This window comes from Megalops cyprinoides, chromosome 19 (genome assembly GCF_013368585.1).
Source record: "Megalops cyprinoides isolate fMegCyp1 chromosome 19, fMegCyp1.pri, whole genome shotgun sequence".
Taxonomy (NCBI): Eukaryota; Metazoa; Chordata; class Actinopteri; order Elopiformes; family Megalopidae; genus Megalops; species Megalops cyprinoides.
Genome location: NC_050601.1, coordinates 8256708 through 8267358, shown reverse-complemented (window position 1 = coordinate 8267358; position 10651 = coordinate 8256708).

The following is a 10651-nucleotide window of genomic DNA, read 5'->3' as shown; positions in this document are numbered from 1 at the left end:
CAGGTCTTTGATTCGAGGTTTAGCTGCATTTTGACAGGAAAATTTTAAACACACTGACGCAAAAGTAAATGTTTACTTCAGATGAAAAGAAAATTGCAGAACAGGGATGATTTCTGCGACGTAACAGCCGTCACAGCAATTTGTGTCACCAGTAATGACAGGTCGGTAGAATCATCGACTAACAACCATCAACTATCAACTATTCTTCCTATTTCAGACAGAAAAAAACATTTTCCGTAATGACTGCCTGTGTCTGATAATCCTAAGAAGTCACCAGTTTTGAGTGTGTGAAAAAAACGGATATGGAAAAAGGAAATGAGATGCTTTAATGCGATGAATGATTTATAGAAGAATCTTGCCATCAACATGTAAACAGATAGTGTAAATTACTTCAGACAACTGGTACAATTATTCGCCATCCTTCTACTGAATAATTAGGCGTAGCATTGACAACCATCGCCTGCCCCACCTACACATCTGCTCTACCCTCGGGATGTTACCACAATTGGATCTCTCATGAATGTTAATATGGGTTTTAATTTTGAAGATAGGAACATCACCACAGGCTAGCACAGACATTTATGGGCCCCAGTCCACAGGTAGACAGAGGGGGGCGTAGAGTGTGTTGCTCAGGTGCCATCAGGGTACAGTGGGAGATCAGCAAAGGCAAAGGTGTAGTTGATTCACCCATTCTACAGCCTCATTGTGTCAGAATGGGAAGTTGTGACAAAGAAATCTATGCAACGTGTACTGTAATGGAGAACGATCCATGAAACCCAAACGCTGAGGGTTCGATTCCCAGGTGGGCCGTTACTGTTGTACCCTTGAGTAAGGTACTTAACATGGATTGCTTCAATAAATATCCGGGTGTAAATGCCTTATACAAGACGCAAACACATTATTTCTGTAAATGCTTTCCCTACTGCAAATATCTGATTTACCTACCTAATATGAAGAGTTTCGGCAACTAAAGTAATAGTTGATACTATACAAAAGACTTATTGCAGACAGATCTGCATTGTTGGCTTGCAATGTTACACAGCTCCTCTGTTTAAAAGCAAAATATATTGGTTCGCTGTCTCTGTAATTTACACTGAGAAATAGCCATTTTTCATTCTGTATTGCCTTATAGCAAGTCTAGCCCTCCAAGACAATATGAAATCACATAAACCCCAAAGCTAGAGGCTTGTGTCATGTGATCTAGGAAGCATGTCCATGCATCCAGCTTATTTATTCTACGAAACTTTTTTTTCCATTTTATGAATGTATAAAAAGGTCACAACACTTTATCGCTTACCGTTTCGGAGAAAAATGAAATTGGTTTTTGCCTGGTTGGCTCCTGTGAGATTATATCACGGTCAAGCAAGAGAAATTGCATACTGTTGAGCTATACCGCCAGTTCCTTTAATTAGCTCTAGTGGTTTTCAATTAAATTTACACAAAGTTGTTTACCCAAGTACCATCATAAGACATATGGGGTTTGGATTAGGGATGGCAGAGAAAGGATATGATCCAACAGTAGCTGGAGCTTGAGGTCTTTTCTGTGCCTGTGCCAAACAACTGCCACTCAGTTTCTTCCAGATTTCATATACTTGTGTTACAACCACAGTGATGTTTCATTCAGACACACCAAATCTCAATGTGTGCAGATCTCCTCCATCCAGGTTGGTTTACTGTAAGCCTTTCTTCATAAAAATACTCCAGGCAATTTTATGTCTTCAGAGCTAGAGGGAAAGTAGATTCCGAACATCCCTAGAGGAAAAAAAAGCTGTTTTTTTTAAATGATTCATTAGTTTTGCATTTGCAATCATACTGTTGACTAGAGACAAACAGCAAGCTAATTAGCACTTCAATGAAAGGGAGCTGGACACGGGAACAAGGAACATTGTGTTTATTTTTACACATCCCTAACTTTATGCAGTCAATTAACATAATTGTATTCATGACTGCATGCAGTGGCTCCTGCATCCTGTTATAGTTTCAAGTGAAACTCCCCTCCGGTCTTTAGATCCTATAGATTAATGCATGTTACATTGATGAATGGATCCAGTTAAGTGCAATGCTTGCTTGTGAGCCTGCAAGCATTATGGCAACATCAACTGTGAAAGTCAAATCAAGTCACAAACATTAATAACTCCAGAGTGCTACTGTTACATCTTACTGAGAATAGAATTATTGTGTATATGTAATTAAATATAGCCGGCAGTTGAACCACCGCAAATAATATGGCAAAGATATACTTTTTTGCAATTGGTGCTCTTTGTTCGAATTGGCATTATTATGACATGTTCATTATTTCAAGGTGGCAGTGCAAAACCAAGTAAATGTGTGGGACTGGGTGGTAACCATAAAGTTGCAGGTTGGAATCCAGTCATGCCTCTTGAAGTAAATACAGTATTTATCTGTAAGAAATGTACACAGTACTTGTTGTATTTGTTAAGCAGTATAGAGTAACCTTTATAAGGGCACCTCTAGATTAAAGAGGTAATTGAGTGTCTCTGGTTTGATCTTTGAATGGGGTTTCCCCCCCCAGATTGAACAATATTTAGTGAGGCTCACAACACTCCCACCCAGGCTCAGCACCAGGAGAAAATACAGAGGGGGGGCAAAATGTCAAATCTTCAAAAAATGTAATAAAAATGTAATAAATATTATGTAGACCTCAGGATATAAGGAGACAACTGGGGGTGCACTGAGGTCCGTCTGGGGGTGCAATGCACCCCTAAGCATCCTCATAGCCCCAGCCCTGCTCCCACCACTGTTCTGACAAATGGCTCAGCCTTGTATAATGTATCCCTTACAAAGGGAGTTCTGCTACTTAACTGGTCTATCTGTTCCCATCTCAAGCCCTGCACTTCTTCTTTGTTGCCGTCAACTTGCCAGCTGATCTAACCCCAGTTGTACCCTGCAGCAACTCTACCCAATGTTTCAGTAAAAAGCAAACAGATGAATTGTGCTAATAAGTGGCAACAGAGGCGTTTGATTTATTAGATGAGCTCATTTCTGAACCGAGTCAAGGGAAATGAGCCACTTTAAAAGGATTAACTGACCATATCTAAAGCAGCGCGTTGCTGCACATTCTGTATACCCAGCACATTCCACAATGGCCACCGTCAATGTGCAGGGTTTGTGCTGTAAATACTGGTCTAAGGGCTAGCGTGGCTGCTACCCACAATTCCTGGCTCCCAGGCAGAGCCTGCCGGAGTTCCTCCGGCTGCACACATACCAGAGCAGAATGGGGATTAATCGATGATCACCAAGATGCTCACGCTGCATAATCTCATGATGCGGAACTGTTTTGCAAGGGAGCGATGACACATTTATCTGTGTCACGCCTAAGAAATATTCCCAAACACAAAGTCGTGCAGCTAAGGTAACGCATTAGCAAAGTGGTGGATGAACATGGGTGAAACTTTAAAAACTTTAGTCACGGTTATGTAAATGTTTCCCTAGAAAATGCATTAGCAATGGCTATAAATGCAAATCAGATTGATTCTTTCAGTACAGAGACAGAATGGCACACTATAAAAGCTCCTGCTCAGAGCTCCCCTTTACAGAGGACCGTTGCGATGCGCTAGGATCTATATATATCCCGAGTTTTCTGACGTGCTTGGCATCAGATTGTGACTCTGCATACCGAATGCTGCCAGCCTTTACCTCCAGACGATGAGAAGAGCGATCTATCACAGTGGAGCCTTGCCAGAATAAGACTCGGAGGAAATCTCAGTCGATTGCCAAGAATGGATTGTAACTTTCTGCCTCTGTCATTAACTGAAGTGGAAGTTGTATCCACATTGTTTTAAGGTCTGGTGAACCACAGAATACCAATACAAAATGACAGTGATGGGTGAGGGACCGTTTTCAAAAGTGCTTAAAGGCCACCTGAGGCTGTTCTTTGGGGAATGATCAGTAATTTACCGAATAGTTATTATTAATCATGCAACATTTATTTGTGTCTTTAAACAAATTTCACATTGGAAAACATTAATAAGTATCTACAAACAGACCCTCTTATTATTTGCCCTTTTGACTGATGTATAGATGCATGGTTTTGTACAATAATGCATTTTGCCATGCTTTTATTATTTCCTAGAACCACCCTAGGTATGTTTTAAATTGTACACTGTCTGGCAAAGATTTCTATCTGAAGTGATTAAATTGTAATGACCTGATGAATAGATCTGCAAAACAGACATGAAGGTAACGTGCAACATTTTAGTCCTTAAGACCCATATAAAAAAATAGCCCATCTGCAGATACCTGCAGATATGACTAGAACCTCTGGAGCGGTTCTCTACTGATGCACATAGAACCTCATCCACAGATGAAATAAATCACTACTCTCACTGGAAAACAAACCGTTAATTAATTTCGCATCGGAGGTCTTGCATGCAAATACACCAACCATGTATTTGATTCCAGTATCTGAAGGAGATAAATGGCATTTATGAGAGTTTTGTCTGGCAATGTGTTGACGCCTTACATATTTTTCTGTCGTTGTTATCAGGTAGCCAGAAGTAACCGAGAAAACTAAAGTTTTCATGCCGTCAAACTTCTATTCACAGTTTCTTTTTGTTTTGTTTTGTTTTACTTTGTTTTGGCTCTGTTTTACTGCATCTCCCTTTACCGGATTTTAATTTGTTTTCCAATACCTTTTTCCCCAAGAGGCTCTCTGGTTGTTAAAGCTCCAGTGAGTCGGTGCCTGGGCCTGCCGGAGCATTACCCATTCTGTCTGAAGCCCTGTTCTATTCTCAGCTGCGTTCCAGCTGAACTCTTCATTAACGGCTCTCACCGCTCCCCTCTCAGTCACACACACAAGGGGCCGAAATTAACCTTTGTCCTCAACTGAGGCTAATTAACTGCTTTTGAAATAGCAGCTTTGACAGCCAAGTTGGAGTTTTCGAATTTCTTTTGCGGAACAAACCCCACAGCACTGAAGCTGGCAGTGTTTTTTTTATTTGTTTGTTTGTTTGTTATGAAAATTAAACAGCCTGGGGGTAAAACCCTACGGTTCTAACACCATGAACAGTAGGACGTCTGTAGCTTGAAATTGACTATACCACACACAAGTTTTACAGTTTTGTCAAAATCTACCACAATACACTTTGGATATAGTTCTCTAGTGGGTTGGGTAAAGCACAGCATTGACACCAGATACACACTTAAGGCTTGTGTCATGTTAATGACTTTGCAATTACCTTTGTCATTAATTGTGTTGCCATAGATTCTGAAAAAGCTACATCCACACCACAGACAAATAACAATGAGGAGCGTAGCAATCATATTTGTCTTCTATCAATATGTAATCATGGGTGGCAGTGTAGCATAGTGGTAAGGAGCAAGACTTGCATCCGGAAGGTTGTTGTTTCAATTCCATGCTGGGGCATTGCTGTTGTACCCTTGGGCTTAACCCAGAATTGCCTCACTAAATATCCAGCTGTATAAATAGGTGATATGTAAAAAAAATGTAACCTATGTGAGATGCTCTGGATAAGAGTGTCTGTTAAATGTCAATAATATAATGTAATGTAATCTTGCTGTCTGCCTTGTCCATAAAAGGGGAGGAATCCCTAGCCAGAGGGTGTGCTTGGTCATCATGCTGCCTCATGCTATGGACATTAGAATAAATCTTCACTAACTTCACTAGATGCAATCTTCACTAACATGGACATGTTTCCCTTGGTTAATTCTTTATGAATGTATGAATGCAGTGTTTATGGTGTGTTTCACTGTAACTATAATCAAACAATAACCTAACTTTTTCCATAACTTTCACCCTGGTCAGTTTGTGTGCATGAGATTGTGCATGCGTATCTGCTCAGGCATTGGGTAATTGTTTAATTGCTGAATTGACTGGTCATGCCTGCTTCCAGATACCAGGCCCTTTGTGTGGATATAAATGAGGGGAGGCAAGGACAGTACAGAGAGCTTTGTTTGAAAAGTTTTTACTTCTTATGTTAAATTTCTTTAGTGCTTGTTGTAACCTTTCTGTATCTAGAACTGCAAAGCCTGGTGTTGAACACTAATTGCCTCCACTTACACTACAAATCCTGGCAAGCTATTCCATGCTTTTATATCTCTCAGAGACAAACATTCTTCCTAGTGTCAGTATGAAATTTACCTAATTTCCACATGTGACCTCTTGTTCTTTTGAGGGGGCTAATACTCCTCTTAAAATATTTTCAGTAGTCCGCTTCATTTATCCTGATTTGAAACCCTCAATCAAATCAAGTATGAAAAAGTAGCAGACACCTGAATGCTGTGGTGCTAAATAGCTGAGCACCCCACCATTATCATTATGATCCACACCTGTGCTGTTTCCTTTGACTCAATCCTCAGTCTTGATATTTTTTATGAAGGCATCCCCAAACTTTATATCTGAGCTCCACGCTTGGTTACCTTAAAATTGACCTGAATTTAATATAATCAGTCTCGCTCTGGAGAAAGACTGTGAGATTGGTTTTATCAGTGCAGTTTTAGGTCTGCATTAATCTGGTGCAATAAAAACAGACTGGAGAGTAGCTGTCAGCCTTGAGGAGTCTCAGGAGAGACGATAACCAAATATGATTAGCTGATTGAAGCTTTTTCACAAGCTACACCTCCTCAAGGTGCACCCGGAGAGAGGGAAAAGTTGATTTACTGTCCAAAGCTGATTTCCTGACGAATGTGCTATGATGAATTACCACTCCCCAGAGGTCCTCGAAGTAGTGCCTTTTAACGATAGCAGTAAAATCCGAATAGTCTGCGTCCCATTGTATCTTTCATTGCATTAGCTTTTCCAGAGAAGATTTTTTCACAGTGAGGCGCATTGCGTCTGGTGTCGTCATTGAAATGAAAAGTGGAGGAAAAAAAGACTGATATGTATGTAGCCCAGACTTCAAGAATGGTTCCCGTGATCTGTAAGAGTATGCCAGGGTGTGGGTCTGTCAAAAACAGACAGATGGGGGGAGAGAGGGGGAAAAGAGAGATAAAAGGGAGATGCCATGTCTGAAGTTTCGAATCTGAGCGCATGGCTCTGGAACACAGGTACAAAGCATCTCCTCTATACCCTACTCCCTCCCTTCTCTCCTCTGTCCTTTGACTTGAGTCATAGTTTAACTTTTACTTTTTGGGCTCACATCATGATTCAATAATAAAAAAAAAAGTTTTCTTAGGGGAAGGGCTGTTCAATAAAAATATGTTCCAAATAAATCCTGTACCAAATTACAGCAAACCCCTGGATTTGATCAAAACAGCCAAACTGTCTCAGAGGAAAAAGTCACTATGTTGTCATTTGATTACATTTGCTGGATCAATCTGAGAGGGTCTGTTTGCTACAGGTGCCCATGCTAAACCCAGGGAAATATAGTTACAGCACTATCCAAATGTTGGAGTGTGTGGTTGGTGAGGGCTCAAGCTCTTGTTGATGGGTTTGGCAGCTTTGCAGCTAATTAATTTCATCTGTGAAGGTTTGTCATCAAGTCATGTTAGTTCTAAACTGGGAAGTACAAATCGTGACTAAAAAGATTAAATGAATCAGAAAAGGCCACAATTTGGAAAGTCATTTCTCATAGGCTGGAGCACTTGCCCTGTGCTGCAGCTGTGTGTTTGCAAAATACTGTGAATCCAGGAGGTGGAGAAATTCTGCTTTATAAGGTCTTAATTGCTGTCGTTATTTTTAAGTGTTATCTCTGCTCCTAAGAATGGAATGAACTGATGAAATTCTCTTGGGTCTGACCTTCTGCCTTGTCCATCCATCCCTTATCTCAGGCTACTCCTTGCTCTCATATATTATAATGGGATCCATTAATTCACAGGGATGACTTCTGCTCCCTTTCAACTCATGAATGACACGGAGCACAAATGCTCACTGACAGTCTGGGCTCTGACATCTAATTATGTCCGATACTGGATACTGCCTGATGCAATTCTTATTCAGACTAATACTGAGTCAGGGAAGAGCAGGGAAATTTCAGATTCCTAAAGATTGCCAAATTGATCATCCAAGAGCAATCCTGATTGTTTAGCTCACAGACATATTATGAAGCACCTTGAATCTAATGATTTTTCACTGAAGTGTTTTGAGACTAGTGATGTTTACTAAGGCTTGTATAAGTTTGTATTGTACACAACTATACACAGTTACTTCTGTATTCAGTCAAAACTGCCACATCCCTGTGAGGAAAAATGTCATTCAACCAAAACAGCAAACTTTCAGAGATTAATCATCTCAATCTTATGCCTGAACTTTGCAAGTTAATTTGTCACCATATTACACAAAGTGTTTTCTGTTCTAATTGCTTGGCAGTTTTAAAAATCTAAGACTCATCTCATTGCAATACAGAGTCAGATTGATTAATCAATTTTTGATTACATAGCATTTTCCCTTAGGAGTTTACTTAGGAGTTTAGTTTGAACCCAAGGTTATTTATTTTTTAATCAGATTAAAGCCATTGGCTTCCTATTAAGAGTAATAATGCTAAATGTTAAAGGAAATGTATACATCAAGCTGAGCAAGGTGGATTGCAAAATTACCTATCATTTTGAAAATAACAATGGAATTTTGCAACTCAATGAAAGAAAAGAATAGTGGACCCCAGATGAAAAAGAAAAAAAAACAAAACTTGCCAATACATTTTAAAAGCTATAGTCCTGGGCAATGGACCATGGCCATTGCTCAGCATGCATGATATTGATCTTCTGGTGGAAATGGGAGAATGGGAGAATATTAAAGAGGCAGACTTACTCTATTCTTTCACATTCTCTAGAGCGATGAAGGATAAGACCATTTGCAGACTGTTCAGAAAGAAGCGGATGGGAAATCAGAAAAAAAGTGCTTAATACAGTGAAAATATTAAAATAGCATCATCGTTTCTGTGATAAAGAATAACTTTTCAGATATCAAGAAATGAATCTTCATGAGCATAAGGACACACAATTTGGAAAAATTAAAAATTTGATAGGATTTTCTTTTCAATTTTGATTGCAAATCATATTTCAGATCCTTGTTCACAAATTTACTGTAAATACCAGTGTCATCATGAGGCAATATTTTATGAGGAAGTCATTTCACCTTTTCCGAAGATGCTGAATGAAGGTAAAGCATCAGCTCTGTATGAACAATGGACATGTATAGTTTATAATGCAGTAATGTAGGGGTACTTTGCCACACAGAAACTTGTTAGCTCTGTTAGCTTGCATTAACATTTTGCCATGCCACACTTTACTGTAAGCAAAAAGGGTAAGGCATTCTATGTCATTAATACAGTTCCATTTCATGTCAAGAGTTTCACTGATGAAGGTACATTCCCCCTTTTATCTACAATTGGACACATATAATTATCCTGTCAAAAATTGCACATTTTGTGTAAATATAGAATATGATTTAATAATTTTCCTAAGCTTTATAATTAGGAAACAATTCTCTTTTAAACTAGATCCTTTTGTAGTAATCATGATATATTTACTGCACATTTTCCATATGATCAAGACAGTTGCTAAATGTATGATTTGTGTCTGCCTTACAATGAGCACAATGTACTGCAGGTATACAAAAAAATCAGCATTCCACTTGTTTTGCAAGTAACTCAGAAAATGTGTTGTTTTGTTTAATTGTCTAGAATCAGTTGCAATTGAATCAATTGATTTAAAGAGTGTGATTTTCTTCTCAGAACTTCTTGCCATTTATTGCACTCAATCTGTAGAAAAGCAGTGCAGCTCGGTCTGCAAATAGCACATTGTCACACAGTGCTACCATCCCCTTTATCACTGTACACTGCAGGCCTCCACACAAAGTCAAAGATCCTAAGGGCACTGCAAAAGTATGACAAAACAGGACACGAGCGATGATAAGATTCTCCTCTGTCCAGGGTTCTGACAAAGCTGAGATTTACTAGTTAAATCTGAAATATCTTGGTGCAGAATAAAGTCTGAGCACATTTAAAAATAACAGAACTTCAAGTGCATATGCATGTAAGAATGAGTAAAATGTCTCATAATTTGCCCACATATAAGAGACAAAGGTAATGTTTTATGAATCCGTTTTGGGAATCATGTGGATACGTTTACATTTGGTCATTTATCTTCAGAGGTGGAAAACCCCGGCTTCAGAGAGTAAAAGTCCTACCATGTATTTGTTCTAGCCATTCACTAAACAAGGTGATTTCACTAATTAGCTCCTCTACCTGGCCGAAGAGTTGTGCTAATTAAATTCAGGTGGTGTAGTGCATGGGTGGAACAAATATGTGGCAGGAGTTTTACTTTCTGAAGCCGGAGTTTTCCATCTCTGTTTATCTTATCTAAAGATTTATCTTATCTAAAGCGGTACAAAAGGTTAGGCTAAGAGCAGAAACGATACCAAATCATCACTGTAGCAAGAGGTAGTAGGACTGGATACTGATGTAAGGAAACGTTGCATGAAGCTTGATCATTTCATCTGCAGAAATGACATCACGTTCTCGTAGGGATCATTTTAAGGCTGATTCTCAATCCTGCTCCGGGGGCCCCCCTGCTCTAGCTGCCTGAGTGAATACAGCAGTGGCACTTTTGATTAGCTGAGCACACCTGATTTAATCACTAATTTCAATCAGGTGTGTTTGGCGCAAGGATAGATAGAAGATATGCAGGACAGGGGGGCTCCAGGAGTAGGATTGAGAAACACTGAGCAACATTA